Source organism: Eucalyptus grandis, chromosome 3 (assembly GCF_016545825.1).
Source record: "Eucalyptus grandis isolate ANBG69807.140 chromosome 3, ASM1654582v1, whole genome shotgun sequence".
Lineage (NCBI taxonomy): Eukaryota > Viridiplantae > Streptophyta > Magnoliopsida > Myrtales > Myrtaceae > Eucalyptus > Eucalyptus grandis.
The window spans coordinates 68839081-68853339 of NC_052614.1; the positions used below are offsets into that span (position 1 = coordinate 68839081).

Sequence of the window (14259 nt, forward strand, 5' to 3'; positions counted from 1 at the left end):
TGTACTTCTATGCGCTGATGTTCATCTTCTCTTTCTTAGAGAGCTCCTATTCATCGTTCAAGGTAGCAGAATGTTTCGGCCGGGAAAAAATGGGCTTGGCTGGGGTTGCTGGGATCCAAGGGCTCTGAGTTTGGAGCTCCTTAAAATCAGCGATGTTCTTATGATTTTCAGCACTTCTTGTTCTCAACTTGCGGCAATGAGAAAAACGTTAAAAGCAATTGAAGATCCATCTAAAATTTAGAGCGAGCAAAAGAAAAATAAGAAAACCAAAGCTCTCTGAGGGGTGCATTTGAGAGTCAAGAAAGACACGTACCAAACTTTCCCCACTCGCTAAACAGAGGAATTCAACAAAAGAAGAAACAATGAACAACCATGGTGAAGGACAACAAGGCGCTTGCATTAGCCGAAGGGAGAAAGGAAAACATAAATTTTTCAAGCGCTAAAAAATTCGGAGATAAAAATAGCAAGAATTCTTCAAAAAAGAGAGAGAGGAGTTTCGCATTCTCAAGCTAAAGAAAACACGAAATTTGCGAGTGAAGAGAGAAATAGAGAATGTAGAAAAATTGGTCCCCGCTTTACTCATTCGAGTGTGGATATAGTCTGAAAGCAAGTGGAGCTATCCGAGGATAATATGATCCAAACACATAGGGGGTGCATGAAGAAAATGGGGAGTCGAAAAAGGTTTAATTTCATCTTTGTTATGTTACTTAATATAATCTCTGCTGCTCTTTTTGAGTATATGTAGGTCCGAACGATGAAAAGGAGCTCTGATTCATATCGTTTAATATAATTACGTAAATCTGATCAATGTGTAACTTATTTTCTTCTTCTATTTATGTCTACTTATGTTTCATTGCCTTATTTACATAACATTGAATGTAACTTTCCCTATCTAAATAGACTAGAGGTTGACCTGGAAAGCCCCAATGTGTATCTGATTTTCGTGCATGTCTATATATATGGAAGGGTTGGGTGGCTTGTGATTCTGGAACCATTTGCTTTCTCCTATTAGGCACGAGTCCATGCATCCAAATAAATATAGATGTTGGAAGATGTAACCAACATACAATATAAGAAATGCAAATAATTATAAGAGAAAAGAAGGAAAGGGAAATAAGGAAAATAAGTCGTAATACTTTTTGTGCAATCACATGTTTGTCATGAATTCACTCAATTCACTTCTATATATATTTTTGGCGTAACAATTCATTTCTATAGTTTATAGCACCATAGTATGACATTTTTTCCTTGTTCAGAAAGTAAATGATTACTTAGAAACATAATTGAAATGAATAAAATGACACAAATAGGAGAAAGGGGGAGGGGGAGGGGGAGGGGGTAGAGAGAGATTTACCTAAGAGAGAATTACCACTTAAATCCAACACTTGAAGTTCTTTCAGAGGAAGGAATAAAGAGGTGTCAATAACCCAAGGCCTAGACTCTTCTCTTTTCCAGCCGAACTCTCCCAATTTCCAACTGCATGTACTGCTCAGATATAATCGAGTCACCCGTAAAGTGGTGTTATTGCACTCCATAGAGTCCCAGTCACAACAGTCACCATGCTTGTTACACCATGATAGAAAAGAGGACCCATTGGCGGGGTAGACGGTGGCCTCAATATTGAGCAGTGCAATCCTCTCTTTCTTCCAAGCACCCCATGCTTCTTCCATTTCCCATCAAAACGGCCAACACCCAAGTCCATATATACAGTAAAAGACAATTCATGTTTATAAGGTTGTTTTGTGCATTCATCTGTTTCTTCTGCTTCACTATGTGCAAATTTACGAGGGCCACCTTCATTTATATGTGTATAGTCCTTCACTTTGGAGTGATGATCACGGTTGGGCCAACTCCGCAAAACAACTGTGGGCAAAGTCAAGTGTGCTGGGGCCAAACTCCCCAGAGCGCGTGATTATCGCCGTTGACCTGACCCAAGACTTCTCCAAAAGAGAGAGATGACAATTTTAAAATGACAAAAAAAATATTATTAAATCAGAGAAGGAAAAAGTTGCCATTTGATTTCACCAAAGCTTTAAAAAAAAAACACGTGCCCTAATATTGCTTCACCAAAAAAAAAAAAAAAAAACTGAGATAGATGATGCTGTTAAATTTCAGTAAGTGTTATTTTTCTAAGAACTTTCGAATAAACAAGTACTTATTTGGACTTATTGAAGGAAAAAAGAAGAAAGGCACCCACCCCACTTTTGGGCACGCTGGCTTGGACTTTTCCCCCTCTAATTGCGGAAGGAGGGAGGTTCGAGTCCCGGCGTGCGCATTGCGAGCCTTACCTGCGACGTTGTTGGAGGTGGGTCCCTGCGGCGTTGTCTCGAGTTTATGTCGCTAGCTGCTGGCATGTACGGCGATTCCAGTCTAGAAAAAAAAAAGGAAGAAGAAGAAGAAGGCAATTTCCATTAATTTGATAAAGGGATTAAGACAATGTAGATCAACATTCAATATATCTCATAATTAATTGTAGAATCAATAAACCCAAAATAAATTAATTATCATTGTATAGACTAATATAAAAGAATATAGTCTTAAATTTTGGCAACGCTCGAATACTTGTTAGTATTTGATGAAAATCTTTTTTAACATGGTGCCACGACAGAAGGCGGATTTAATCTTGAGCAAGGTGTCTTTCTTCCAAACACCCTGTCAGTTTCCCACTTCCCTCCAATATGGACGCCTCCCAAGTCCACTTTTTTTTTTTTTTTGTAATGGTATTTTGTCAATTATGAGAAACTATTATATATACATATATAAATAGATATTAAATCAAATATGAAATGCTAAAGATAACGGATTCCATAAGATCGGATGGCCCAGATATAGTTCGACATATGTATAGAGTTCGCAAAGTTCTTGCTCATGACACGTGGGTAATACGTTTCTGTTAAAGACCTCTTCGACCCAAAAGATGCAACACATCTTGTCCTCGCTGTGGTCATTAAAGCTTTGCCGTGACCTGTTCGCCGGTTTGCTTTCCATCATCCTCGCATTGCTTTCGCATTACGATTAAGTCAAGGTCTTGCGACTTTTCTATAATGGACATCACAATGAAATTAAAAAACAAAAGAAAAGTAAAGCATTTTCCAGCTTTCATGGCAAGTGACCGAAACGACTTGGGAGAAATCTGGGTCAAAGCTATAATGGACATCCCAGTCAAAAAGTGAAGTATTTCGCAGCTTTTATCCGAAGGGGACCGACTCATAATGCGAAAGCAATGCGAGGATGACAGAAAAGAAAGCCGGCACGGTAACTCAATTTCTCTTTCCATCTTGATTTACCCCCGCTAGACCATATTACTTCTTTTTCCTTTTTTTTTTTTGGTAAGTATCATTTATAATATGACGTATAGAAGCTTAGGGATATTCCCTAACATTACAAATGTAACTAAGAATGAGAAAATATGGAGTTAGGAAGTCTTCATACGGTAGTCAATATTACATTTGTCTAGGAATGTCTAAAATTTTCGAAGTGCGAAAGTTGCCCTCTTATAATTTTACGAACTTTAGCCAAGACACTGGGGACATCATTAGACTTGTTTTGGAAAAATCCAAATACAATATATGGTCATTAGGAAAGATACATTGAGAATCCTCACCGCCAAGTCCTTACCTTTAGTAGCCTAGATCATCCATTGGAGTTCATTATTCCATCCTTCTAAGGAACATCGAAATCCATATCGTTTGAGGATATTACACCATATGCTTCTAGTTTAGTTCACTCAACGAGTAGATGTTCTCAGTATCCCAGACCGGACACACAGAAATTACAACGCATGTCTACTTCAGCATTCAATATGAAACGATCTTCATTTGGTAGTCTATCTGTATAAACTAGCCAGCTAGCAAAACTATATTTGCTGAGACCGCTTGTCCAAATTAGTTGATAACATTACATAGTCGGTCCCACACTCTTAAGTTCATCGTATATCTCATTGCAACAATATCTTTATCCAAAGAAGGCTGATGCTAAAGCTGGTCTCAATTTAAGAATACTATGCCAACTTTACGCCATACTACTCTTGATTTCAAGCTGCATAATCAGGTTGCCTCACCATTTTTGGTATCGTGAACCCATTTACTCTACATTGAAGAAGACAAACAATTTATGAGGTTCCAAAGCATTCAACCTAGCAAACTTCGTTCCACAATTTTATATCGAGTAGCCCTGGTCCTTTCTCCCTTTTTGGCTAGCAAAAAACTTCCCAAGCAGCTTTGTGCGATCTATGGTCAATTGCACTTCCCGCCCATAAGAATTGTCTAATCTTCTTCTTGACTTCGTATATAGTTTGCTTTGGAAGTAAAAATGTTTGTATCTAATAAGAACATATGGAAACGAGTACCGATTTTGCCAGTTGAAGATGACCAGCATAGCTAATATGTTACATGCCCTAGCCTTCTATTTCTTTTGAAGATTTTATCACTCAGACCCTTGCAATCTGTGTGTGAGTCTTCTAGTGACGAGAGGAACACTAAGGTATCTAATTGGGAGGGTACTTGTGGGGAAAGGTGTGTGATCCAACATAATGCCCTTTTTCTTCCTTCGTCAACCCAAAGAGAAAAATTTGGCATTTATCTAGGTTAAAGTGCGGTCCACCGATAGCTACAAATTCATCAAGTTCATTGACAAGGCAAATGACAAAATCTGCATCCCCATGAGCAAAAAGAAACATATCCACAAAGCATAGGTGAGTGATTTTTTTTTTTTTTTTTGCGGCCCCAATGATATTTGAAAGAAGATGTGGCAACTTTCTCGGTGATGATTCTATCAAGAATTTCCATAACCAAGACAAATATAAAAGGAGAGAGATGGTCACCCTGACATAATCCATTGAAACTAGCAAAATAGGCAACTTGTTCACCATTGAGGTTTATCGAAAACCTCGGTGTAATTATGCATTGAGCTATCAAATCAATCAATTGATAGGGTGTATTGATAGCTCTAAGAACCCCAAGTATTGCTTCCCATTTTACCACATCATAAGCTTTCATGAAGTCAATTGTTATTTTCACATGTTTACCTTTGTCGCCTTTATGGTAGTTGTGGAGGAGTTCTTGGCAAAATAGAATATTCTCCGAGATCTATCAGCCCAAAATGGAAGTAGTTTGGTTGAGGCCAACAGCTAGAGTAAGGACATAGCTGATTCTTTCTACAAGTAGTTTCAATGTGATCTTACATAAAACATTGCGAAATGGATTTGAGACCTTCGGCACAAGGGATATCAAAGTAGAATTCAACATCCTTCTTGAAGAGAAAAATTCCATGATAACATCCTCTATATCTTGCCCTGTGATAGGCCAGGCTTTTTTGTGGAATAACTTGTTATATCCATCTAGACCCGGAGCTTTGAAATCGCTGTGACCTTTAAGAAATCTAAGGATCTTAGTTCGTTGAAAGCCCGGCGAAGCAATGAGGCCACTGACATCTTTGGGGAATAGGGAGGCATGCCCCTTGTAAGGGATACGAATGTGTCTAGAATTGCCAAGTATGAGCTGATAATAATAGACAATTATATCCCTCAAACCTCCCTCATATGTTATAATAGTTCCATCATTAGGTGGGAGTTGATTAATTCTGTTCTAAGCACTTTTGCGCATCATGGAGGCAAAGATAATCCTGCTCTTGTTGTACCCCTTCTTGAACCATAAATTGCTAGATTTTGGCTTTAGAATGATTCTTCATGTTTGCTAAGGGCTAGTAGATGTTTCAATTGTGCCTCTTCTTCCTCCTGAGTGCTCATGTTGTAAGGGTAGAATGCAAGATCCCGTTGTAATTGCTATAGGTTCTCCATGGCTTCCCTAACTTTCAGATGCAAGTCACCAAATTTTGATTTCAGATATTTGAGTTGTTGTTTCAATGCTTTGAGCTTCTTCACTAGAGTAAACAATTTAAATCCTCTAATTTCCTACTGCCAACAAACATGGACTATTGGCAGAAAATTGTGGCTTTCAGTCAAGAAATTGAAGAATTTAAAAGATAGCTTCCTTCTCCTAACGGTAGTGTTCAGATGCACCAGACATGGAGAATGATCCGAGATACTCAACAACAAGAATTCTACTGAATAGTGAATGTACCTATTCTGCCAATTTGGATTAATGAAGACCCTATCAAGCTTGCTCGCTATAAGATCTTCATTGAAGGAAAAAGTACCAAAAACCTATTGTGTTGATACTAATTTAGTCCTAAATCTTTTAATTGGACCAAATTAGTCTTAAGCCTTTTACATGAGTACCAATTCAGTCCATATGTTGGAAATTACTGACGTAGACTTTTTAAAATACTTTTTAATAGTTTTTGTCGTAATTTTTATTTTTTATTAATTTTTTCTTTTTCTTTTTTTCCCTCTATTCCTGTTTTTTGGTTCTTTTTCCACATTGCCGATGAGCTTTACCGGACCTCGCCGATCACTGGGCGAGGGCACGACCATCGTTGGTAGCCCTTGTCAATCACCAGCAAGAGTCATGGCCCTCGCCCAGCCTCTTTGAGATGTGGGCGAGGCGTACAAGGCCTCGGGGAGGCCAGGCCTCGGGGAAGTGGCCTCCCCTGAGGCCGCCTATGACCATAGGAGGAGAGAGAGGGGACTTGGAGTGAAGTATGCGAGCCTCATCATCTTCGAGAGAGGGGTTGGAGAGAGAGAGAGAGAGAGAGTGGAGAAGCCATAGGAGGAGCAAGGTCACCTCCAAGGACCTAGGGTCTGCACGCCTTGAGCATCATCGTTCCAACTTCATGCAAAGAGAGCGATTCCGATCCCTCTTCAATTGGACGATATCAATCGAAGGTGAAATGCCGACAGCTCGATGGATGAAATTAAATCTTTGAGGTCGAAATCAAGACGAACCAATTGAGCCCCTTGTTGGGGCCTCGCCGACCGTGGGTTGGTTTTTGGACGGCTCGGCTCGGCTCGAAAGGAGGATCAGCGTACTCCTCCCGCTCAAAATTTTTCTCTCTCCTCACTTAAATGGGCGAGTTCTCTCTCTCCTCTCCTCGTAAAAAGAAAAAGAACGCTAAGAGCCTTCCTCTGTTTCCTTCTCCGCGCATCCCACCTCCTCCGCCTCTAGACCTCCGCCTCGGCTCGCGCGCGCCGCCCAAAAGCGTCGCTGGCCATCTCGCCTCCCGGCATCTCGGTCTCGTTCCCGAGCGGCACCAGCTCCCCACCGTTGACCGAGCACCGGTCCCTAACGCTGGCCCACTCGGTCGCGAGGAGATCTCGGCGAGACTTGGGCGGGGTCGACGGCGCGGTGAAGAAGGAGAGGCTGCTGCATTTTCTCTCTCTTTTTTTTTCAACGGAGCGCGCGCTATTTCTTCCCGCTTCGCCTCTCTCTTCTTCAAGCGCTCCTCTCCTCTCTGTCCCGAGCCCTCTCACTCACCCCCAAGCGCCCCCCTCATCTCTGTCTCGAGCCCTCTCACTCACCCTAAGCGCTTCCCTCCTCGCCTCTGTCCTCATTGTCGTCATCGACTTTCCAGCCGTGGCTCCAGAAATCGCCGACTGGCCTCTCGAGCTTCTTTGTCTTCTACTCCTTATTCAGTCCCGATTTTGGGCTCGAGTACGTAGCCAAGGATTTTGAAGCAAAATAGGTTTGCGATGCTAGATATACTAGTGGTGGACGGCAAGAGCACGATTGACCTGAGTCGTTACTCTTCGCTTAGTGATTTCAGGCTCGACGTCGAAGCAGAGAAGGAGGAAGAACAAGAACGAGATGAAGGAGAAGAAGGAGAAGATGGGTCCTTGCTTTTCTGCTTCGGGTTTATCTCTTGAAGTTCGCCACTTTCCCTTGTACCACTTCCGTCGAGGTAGAGGAAAGCCGCCGTTTTCCATCTTTTTTCGTCCCTTTTTGGTTCGTTGGTTTTTGATGGGAGGGACGGTGTTCGTTTCTCAATTCTATGAATTTTTTATGTTTGGAGAGGTTGGGTGTTATGAGTTGTTTTAGCGATTGATCACTCACCGGTTGTTGGATTTTGTGATTTGGAGGGATGCTTGGCGTTGGTTTGGATCGATCACCGTTGCTCGGCTCTCGAGTTGTGTCTGTCGATCTGATTACGATGAGTTTGAATCATTGTGGAATTTTCCCAAGAGTGTCTTTTCACGTTCACCGAAGTCTATTGCTGTGTTGTTCTGTTAGCTAGTATGCGAGTGTCAATGCCTGTTGGCGGAACCAAAGCTTATTGACTTTTGTGGATTTGTCTGGGATCAATCCTTTGTAATGTGTCAAGTCTTTTTTTTTTCCGTCCCCTATCGCGATCTATTTTGGTTTGTGACACAAGGGAATAGTCGAAAATGGTGATTAAGGGATGATGTATACCATAATCACAAATAGTGTTGCCTGTAACTTCTCTTTTCAGCTCAAAGTTCTATGGTTAATGGGGTTAAAAATATTCTTTCACACAGGTGAACTCTGATGTCAATGATGCTTTTCCAACTCTTGTCTTGAATGGAGATAAGAGACTCACGCTTTTGCCACCACTTCCTCCATAAAAAGAATCTCCTGATTATGAGGTTTCTCCTTTTTCAAGTGAAAAATCGTACGCTACTTTAGATAGCGAGTTTCCATTTGGAAAATGGGTCCATGTTGGCTGTCAGGTATGTATATCAGGTGTCTGAATTATTCTTTCTACACATGGTTTTTAAACTGCTCGTTCCTTTTGAGTTGATAACTGCTGAAATTTTTATGGCTATAGCTTAGCGCATTAATGTCTGTCATGTTTACCACTTATTGGTTCAAGCCGTCGAGCTGAAGCAAGTTGTTACCGAACATTTTATCTGTCTGTTTTACCTTTAACCAATTATTTTCAGATGTAATTGGAATTGTATGAATGGTGCATGATCTTCAAATATATAAAAGTAAGGCGTATTGGATGGATATTCAAATAGCACGTAGAGCTGTTGCACTTTCAATGTGACTGAAAAGAACAAGCTTTTATAGAGTACATACATGGAGTATGATTCCATTCATATTCATTGGAGTGCCTGTGATCAACTAATTGCATGCATTATCTGGAGGATCTTGGACAAGAATTGTTATCTGCAAAATTTCATGTAAGTCTATGTCTCATTGTTGGTCTGATGAAAGAGAAAGTAGAATTTTAGATTGCATGAATGGTGCTCAACCAAAAGTCTCTTGTCAATCTTATGATGTCATTGTCTTTCCTAGGTTTCTTACTCTCAGGGCCTTTTTCCCTTTGTAAATTGCTCAAAGTTCTATCTTCATGGCAGGTCTCAAGTGAACTTTTACGGCTTCACATTGACGGGGAAGTGGTGGATGAGAAGCCCCTGAGTGCCTCAAAAGATGGAGAATCTCGCCCTTTAAGGAAAATAAGTTTGGTTAGTACCAGTGGAACTGATGATGGTATAGAAGGTTATTTATACAGTTCAAAGGTCTTGCACCCTTCTTCATCCATTGAGGATCATTATAAGGTACCTTTTGTCGAGTTTGTTTGACCTCATTCATGTGGATATGATTTCTTTAATGAATATTTTCCTGTAATGCCAGGACTCACCAGTACACTTAGCTATTGACAAGCCATCTCGCTTCGACATAGAAGAAGGTAGTGATGGTATCTGAAGTATCGTGGGTGGAAAGGTAAGTCGTTGTATCTTCCTTTTAATCCTATCACCACTACATTTTTTTTTTTTTTTGAAAAAATCTAATTGAGTGTCACCTCCAGTGTTAAGCATTTGTCGTTGAATTGCCTTGACGAACTTGAATCTTTTTTCTATGACCTCAGGAAGCGATATTTCTATGTTAATAGCTTCTGACTTTTTTTGTTGTTTTTATTTCAATAGAAAAAAGTTGGCTCTAAAGCTTGCCTCTTTGGAAAAAGTATCAATTTCTGATATGGCTTGAGTATTTGCAATTTCAGCTTTTCCAATTGTTTCCTGTTGTGCTTCCAAAGCAAGATTGTTAATTGGAGATTCCTCGTAATTGTCTATCCAAAATGAATTTATATTAATGATTGACTGACTGGGTCATAGCTTTCCTTGCAAGTGTGTAATGCGGGAAATGAGATGGGGAGAAAGCTTACTCAATGGTGTTTTACATTCAGCGTGGTTATATGAGTCTGTTCTTCCTTCTTTGAAACCCAATAGGCTCCCAATAGGCTCCTTATAGGTAATGTTCAATTTGCTCCTTAAAAGTCAGGTGCCATGCTCTAGCTACGGCCTTCTTCCAATATGCGGTGACAATTGGTTTCTTGAATTGCAGGTATTGTGTCGGAGGAACTTTGCGTTGGATGTTGTCTTGCTAGATGCCTTTGGCCAGATTGTGAATAAGGAAATGGAGGTTTGCTTCTTGCTTCTTACTGTGGTTCTCTCTCTCTCTCTCTCTCATCAACCCCACCTAAAAACAACTATCATAAGAGAAAAGAAGGAAAAAGAAAAAAAATCATAGATAAGGTGCGGTTAATAATTGACTTTTTTTGTGTGTTTTTTTTTTTTTTGGTAGGTTGTTGCTTCACTTTTGTATGCTAACAGTGGGTCACTGGTGGAGAAAACTAGTGATGATGAAGCCCCGCTGTTGAGAAGTTATGATGGAATCGAATTCGATTCCTATGTGAAACCTAGCAAATTATTGCATGGCCGCGCGAGATGAGCTGAAGAAAAAAATTGCTGTGTACCAGGAGGGCGTTGCCATATGTAAACAGGAAGTGGAATCGGCTAAAGTAGCTCTTGCAAAAGACAAGGAAGAATTGTCAAAACTGAAAAGTGAGGAGAAAGTACTGAAAGTTCAGTTTGAACAGCTTAAAGGTTTGGTTTTCCTAATTTGGTGGTATCTTGGCAAAATAACTTGAATTTAGTCATCATGATCTCATTAAACCCGAGTTTGCCCTTAAAACGTAGTTGCTGGCTACTGCACATATATATCATCTTTGTTCATACTGCATCCAGTAATAGCAGCATATTATGGTCTACGGAATTGGAAAAAACTCACACTCTGATGATAATGAACTCATCATAGTATAGCTTCTGTATAGATATTTTATAGTACTAACTGTTTGGTAGTTTTACCAAACAACGAAGCATTTTCTGAATGAGTGTGGATGTTGTGACTATTAGATATTGATGTGCCAGATGTATCCCAGCCTTGTAGGTAAATGGATGGAAGATTTGGGAAGCATTTGGTTTACCTCACTAAAAGAAATTACTTCATCCCTCTAAACGAGTGTGTAGTAGTGTTATGATGTTTGGAAGATTAGCTATATTTGGGAAAAATAGTGAAAATGGACGGGATAGGTGGAAAGTCGGGAGAAGTTTGAAATTTCTGTGAGAGAGAAATAGAGGGAAATTCAAATTTTTAGACACTCTCTCCAAATTCCGGCCCTTGGTGCTCCCAAAATAGCCTTAGTGTCATGGTCACTATTTGCTATCTCTGTTGTTGTACATGTGCTTAGACTACCCTTCTTCCATGCTTTGGCACTTTATGATGCTTAGTTTAAGATTTCCTTTACATGCGTTCGTTTTTTGTGTTACTATCAATTGTTTTGTTGCTTTTTCATCTCAAAATATAGAGCGCAAAGAACAAATAGAGAAAGCAGAGGATAAAGAACGAATGAGAAAAGAAAAAGAAGAGAGGGAAAAAAAGAAGCGAGGGGAAAGCTGGCAAAGAGAAAACCAAAACAGCTAAGGAAATTGATCAAGAGAGAATTGAAAAGGGTGGAGGAGGTGAAAGTGATACGTCAACTACAGAGAGTATGCTTGATGAATGGATTGGACTTGTGGATGATTATCCATCTGACCAGGTTCAATAGAAAGAATGTTCATTTCATTGGTCTCTCTGAATGTCTACTCTGGCTTTTGTTGGGAGAAGAGGAGTGACTAAGAGAATAACCACTTGTACAAATCTGGCATTTAGAGGATTAAATACTTAGCCAAATAGGATATCATTTTCCAAGAAGTTGGAACCGAATTGCTTTTTTTGTAAAAGAGGACACTGCTTAAATGGATGGTTACTTACAGTGACTGTTGGCTGAAATGTCAAGTACTACTATAGTGCCTATTTGTGTAAGATTTACTAGGTTTTCATGCTATTTAATTATACTCCGGACTGGTTTCACAAGCCCAAATGAAAGTTGTGGTTGACATGAAAGAAATTCTCTCCAACTTCATTTCTGCTGCCTTTAGTGATAATGTATCAGTATGAGAGTGCAATAGAAGTCTCATGTGTTCTGGTGGGAATTTCCCCTATCCATCATGCTCACAAGAGGAAGCATAAAAGGAATGCGGTTTGTCAAGCCGGTCATTTTATATGCAGAAATTTGGTTAGATCATTGATGTTGTTAGAGTGTTTTGGTTGCGTAGGAAAATCTACATTGCATTATTAAGTATCATTTCAGCTTTGAGTTGTAAGTGTGAGTCTAGTTATTAGTTTTTTAGCTTCAATAATTCTCCATATTGCGATATATTTCATTTTTTTCTATCGGTTCATTTATATCTTCCGTTCTAATTGTTTTGGCCGAATTTTAATATGTAGCTCCCTCCTCATACAATTCATATTCAACCGTCGATGATCAAGGTTGAAAAGGACCCAAGCTTTCGATATCGGGTGTTGATGCACTTGAAATAGTACAAACAAGGTACGACCAACATATTTTGCCAGTCACAGGCTATCATTGTTTTAATTAATTCTCTTGAGGTTCTTATGGTACCTCGACCCCTAGTCTTGTGATCACGGTGTTATCGTGGGTTTGTTGCTGGCTATGCTATTGATTTGTTGATCATTGTGTTAAGATTTTCCTTTGGAGTTAGCTGGTTAAAAGACCCTTACATAAACAGACTGAAAAGTTAGCGGCTTTCTTGTTCAGCAGTTTAATTTGAACATGGGACATGTTTTTCTTGTGAATTACTAAATCCCATTGCTTTTTGTTTGGAGCTTTTTCTGCCATCACATTTTACCTTTTCGGAAGAACTGATTAGACCTTGGTCCTCATTGATGCAGTAATAAACCAAAGCCTGCATATCTTTCAATGATTTTGATTGCACTTTTAAGCTATGGCGGGGTCCCTAATGAATTTCTTTTGGACATGGTGGAGAATGCTCTGGGAGATGCAAATAGTGTCTTCTCTAGTAAACAAGCAGCTCTAAGAGGTAGTATTCTTCTGAACATTTGGATAGTTGAAATATTGTCTATTCTTAAAAATAGTCCAAAAAGAGATTTTTCTCCAATTTTTTTTTCTATACTTGGATGTGCTTCTTTTATTTTTCTTGATTCGAAATATGCATAAGTAAAAAAATGCATCTCTATTCATCTTTGCTGCTTTTAATTCCCCTGGGTGCGTATTTCCTTCAATTGCTATTTGATGTGTAAACATTTTCCCTTGTGTTTCCCTTTTGTTCTTTTACCGTATGAACAGTTTCGGTGAATCATGGTGAGAAGGATGGTTTCACTGCGGCCAGAATGATCTTATCTGGGATTCCTCTGGACGAAACATACCTACAGAATCGTCTGTCCATCCTGATGAACGATGAAAGGAGGAAGGATTCCTATTCCAGATTCTTACTATCTAATGGGGACAGCCGATCCCACAGGAATTCTTAAAAGTGCTAAAGAATAACTGTAGCTATGCTTGTCTGGGGCTTAGATTTTTAATTTAGTTACATGCCTCCATATCTGGTCCTTGGATTTAGACATCAATGGTGTTATATTGCTTTGATGACATTCCATCTCTGGTTCTGTTCTTGTTAACTCATGTTTGAGTTTGATATTCACAACTTTGGGGAAAAGGTGAAATTACCTATTGGGTTTTGATGTTATAATGCTGTTTCGGGTGTCTTTACTATTTAATAGTTTGCTTGAATCATCAATGCAGTGACAGTGGACAAATTTCAGGGAAGGTATTAGTATACCGCAATCCTGGTTTGCACTTCGGAGATATTCATGTTTTGAATGCTACATATGTGGAAGCTCTGGAAACAAAAGTTGGAAATTCAAAGTATGCTATATTTTTCCCTACTAGTGGACCGCACTCCTTGGCCGATGAAATAGCTGGTGGGGATTTCGATGGGGATATGTATTGGGTTTCACGGAACCCTCAGGTTGGTGTTAATATGAGATTCGCTCATTCTTGTTAGATGTCTTGTATTACATTTGGTTGATGTCCTTTGCTAGCTAATGATGATACAACCTTGGACCCCCTTCCCCTTCCCCCACAATAGGAATTAGTCTTTTTATTTTTCTTTTTGCAGTTTCAAAATCCTTTCATGATTTTCCTCTTTCTAGTGAGGTTTTGGTAGTTGGATGGTATTTTCACCATCCTTTTTCT

The 14259-nt window shown here is 39.7% G+C and overlaps 1 long non-coding RNA gene across 1 annotated transcript; it reads left to right on the plus strand.

Annotated features, from left to right (window-relative positions):
- The first annotated feature begins 8491 nt into the window (after positions 1-8491).
- Positions 8492-9514, plus strand: LOC120291281. The gene is made up of 3 exons (XR_005549253.1): positions 8492-8584; positions 9218-9418; positions 9495-9514. It is a non-coding gene; the product is annotated as an uncharacterized LOC120291281 (long non-coding RNA).
- Positions 9515-14259: the final 4745 nt, after the last annotated feature.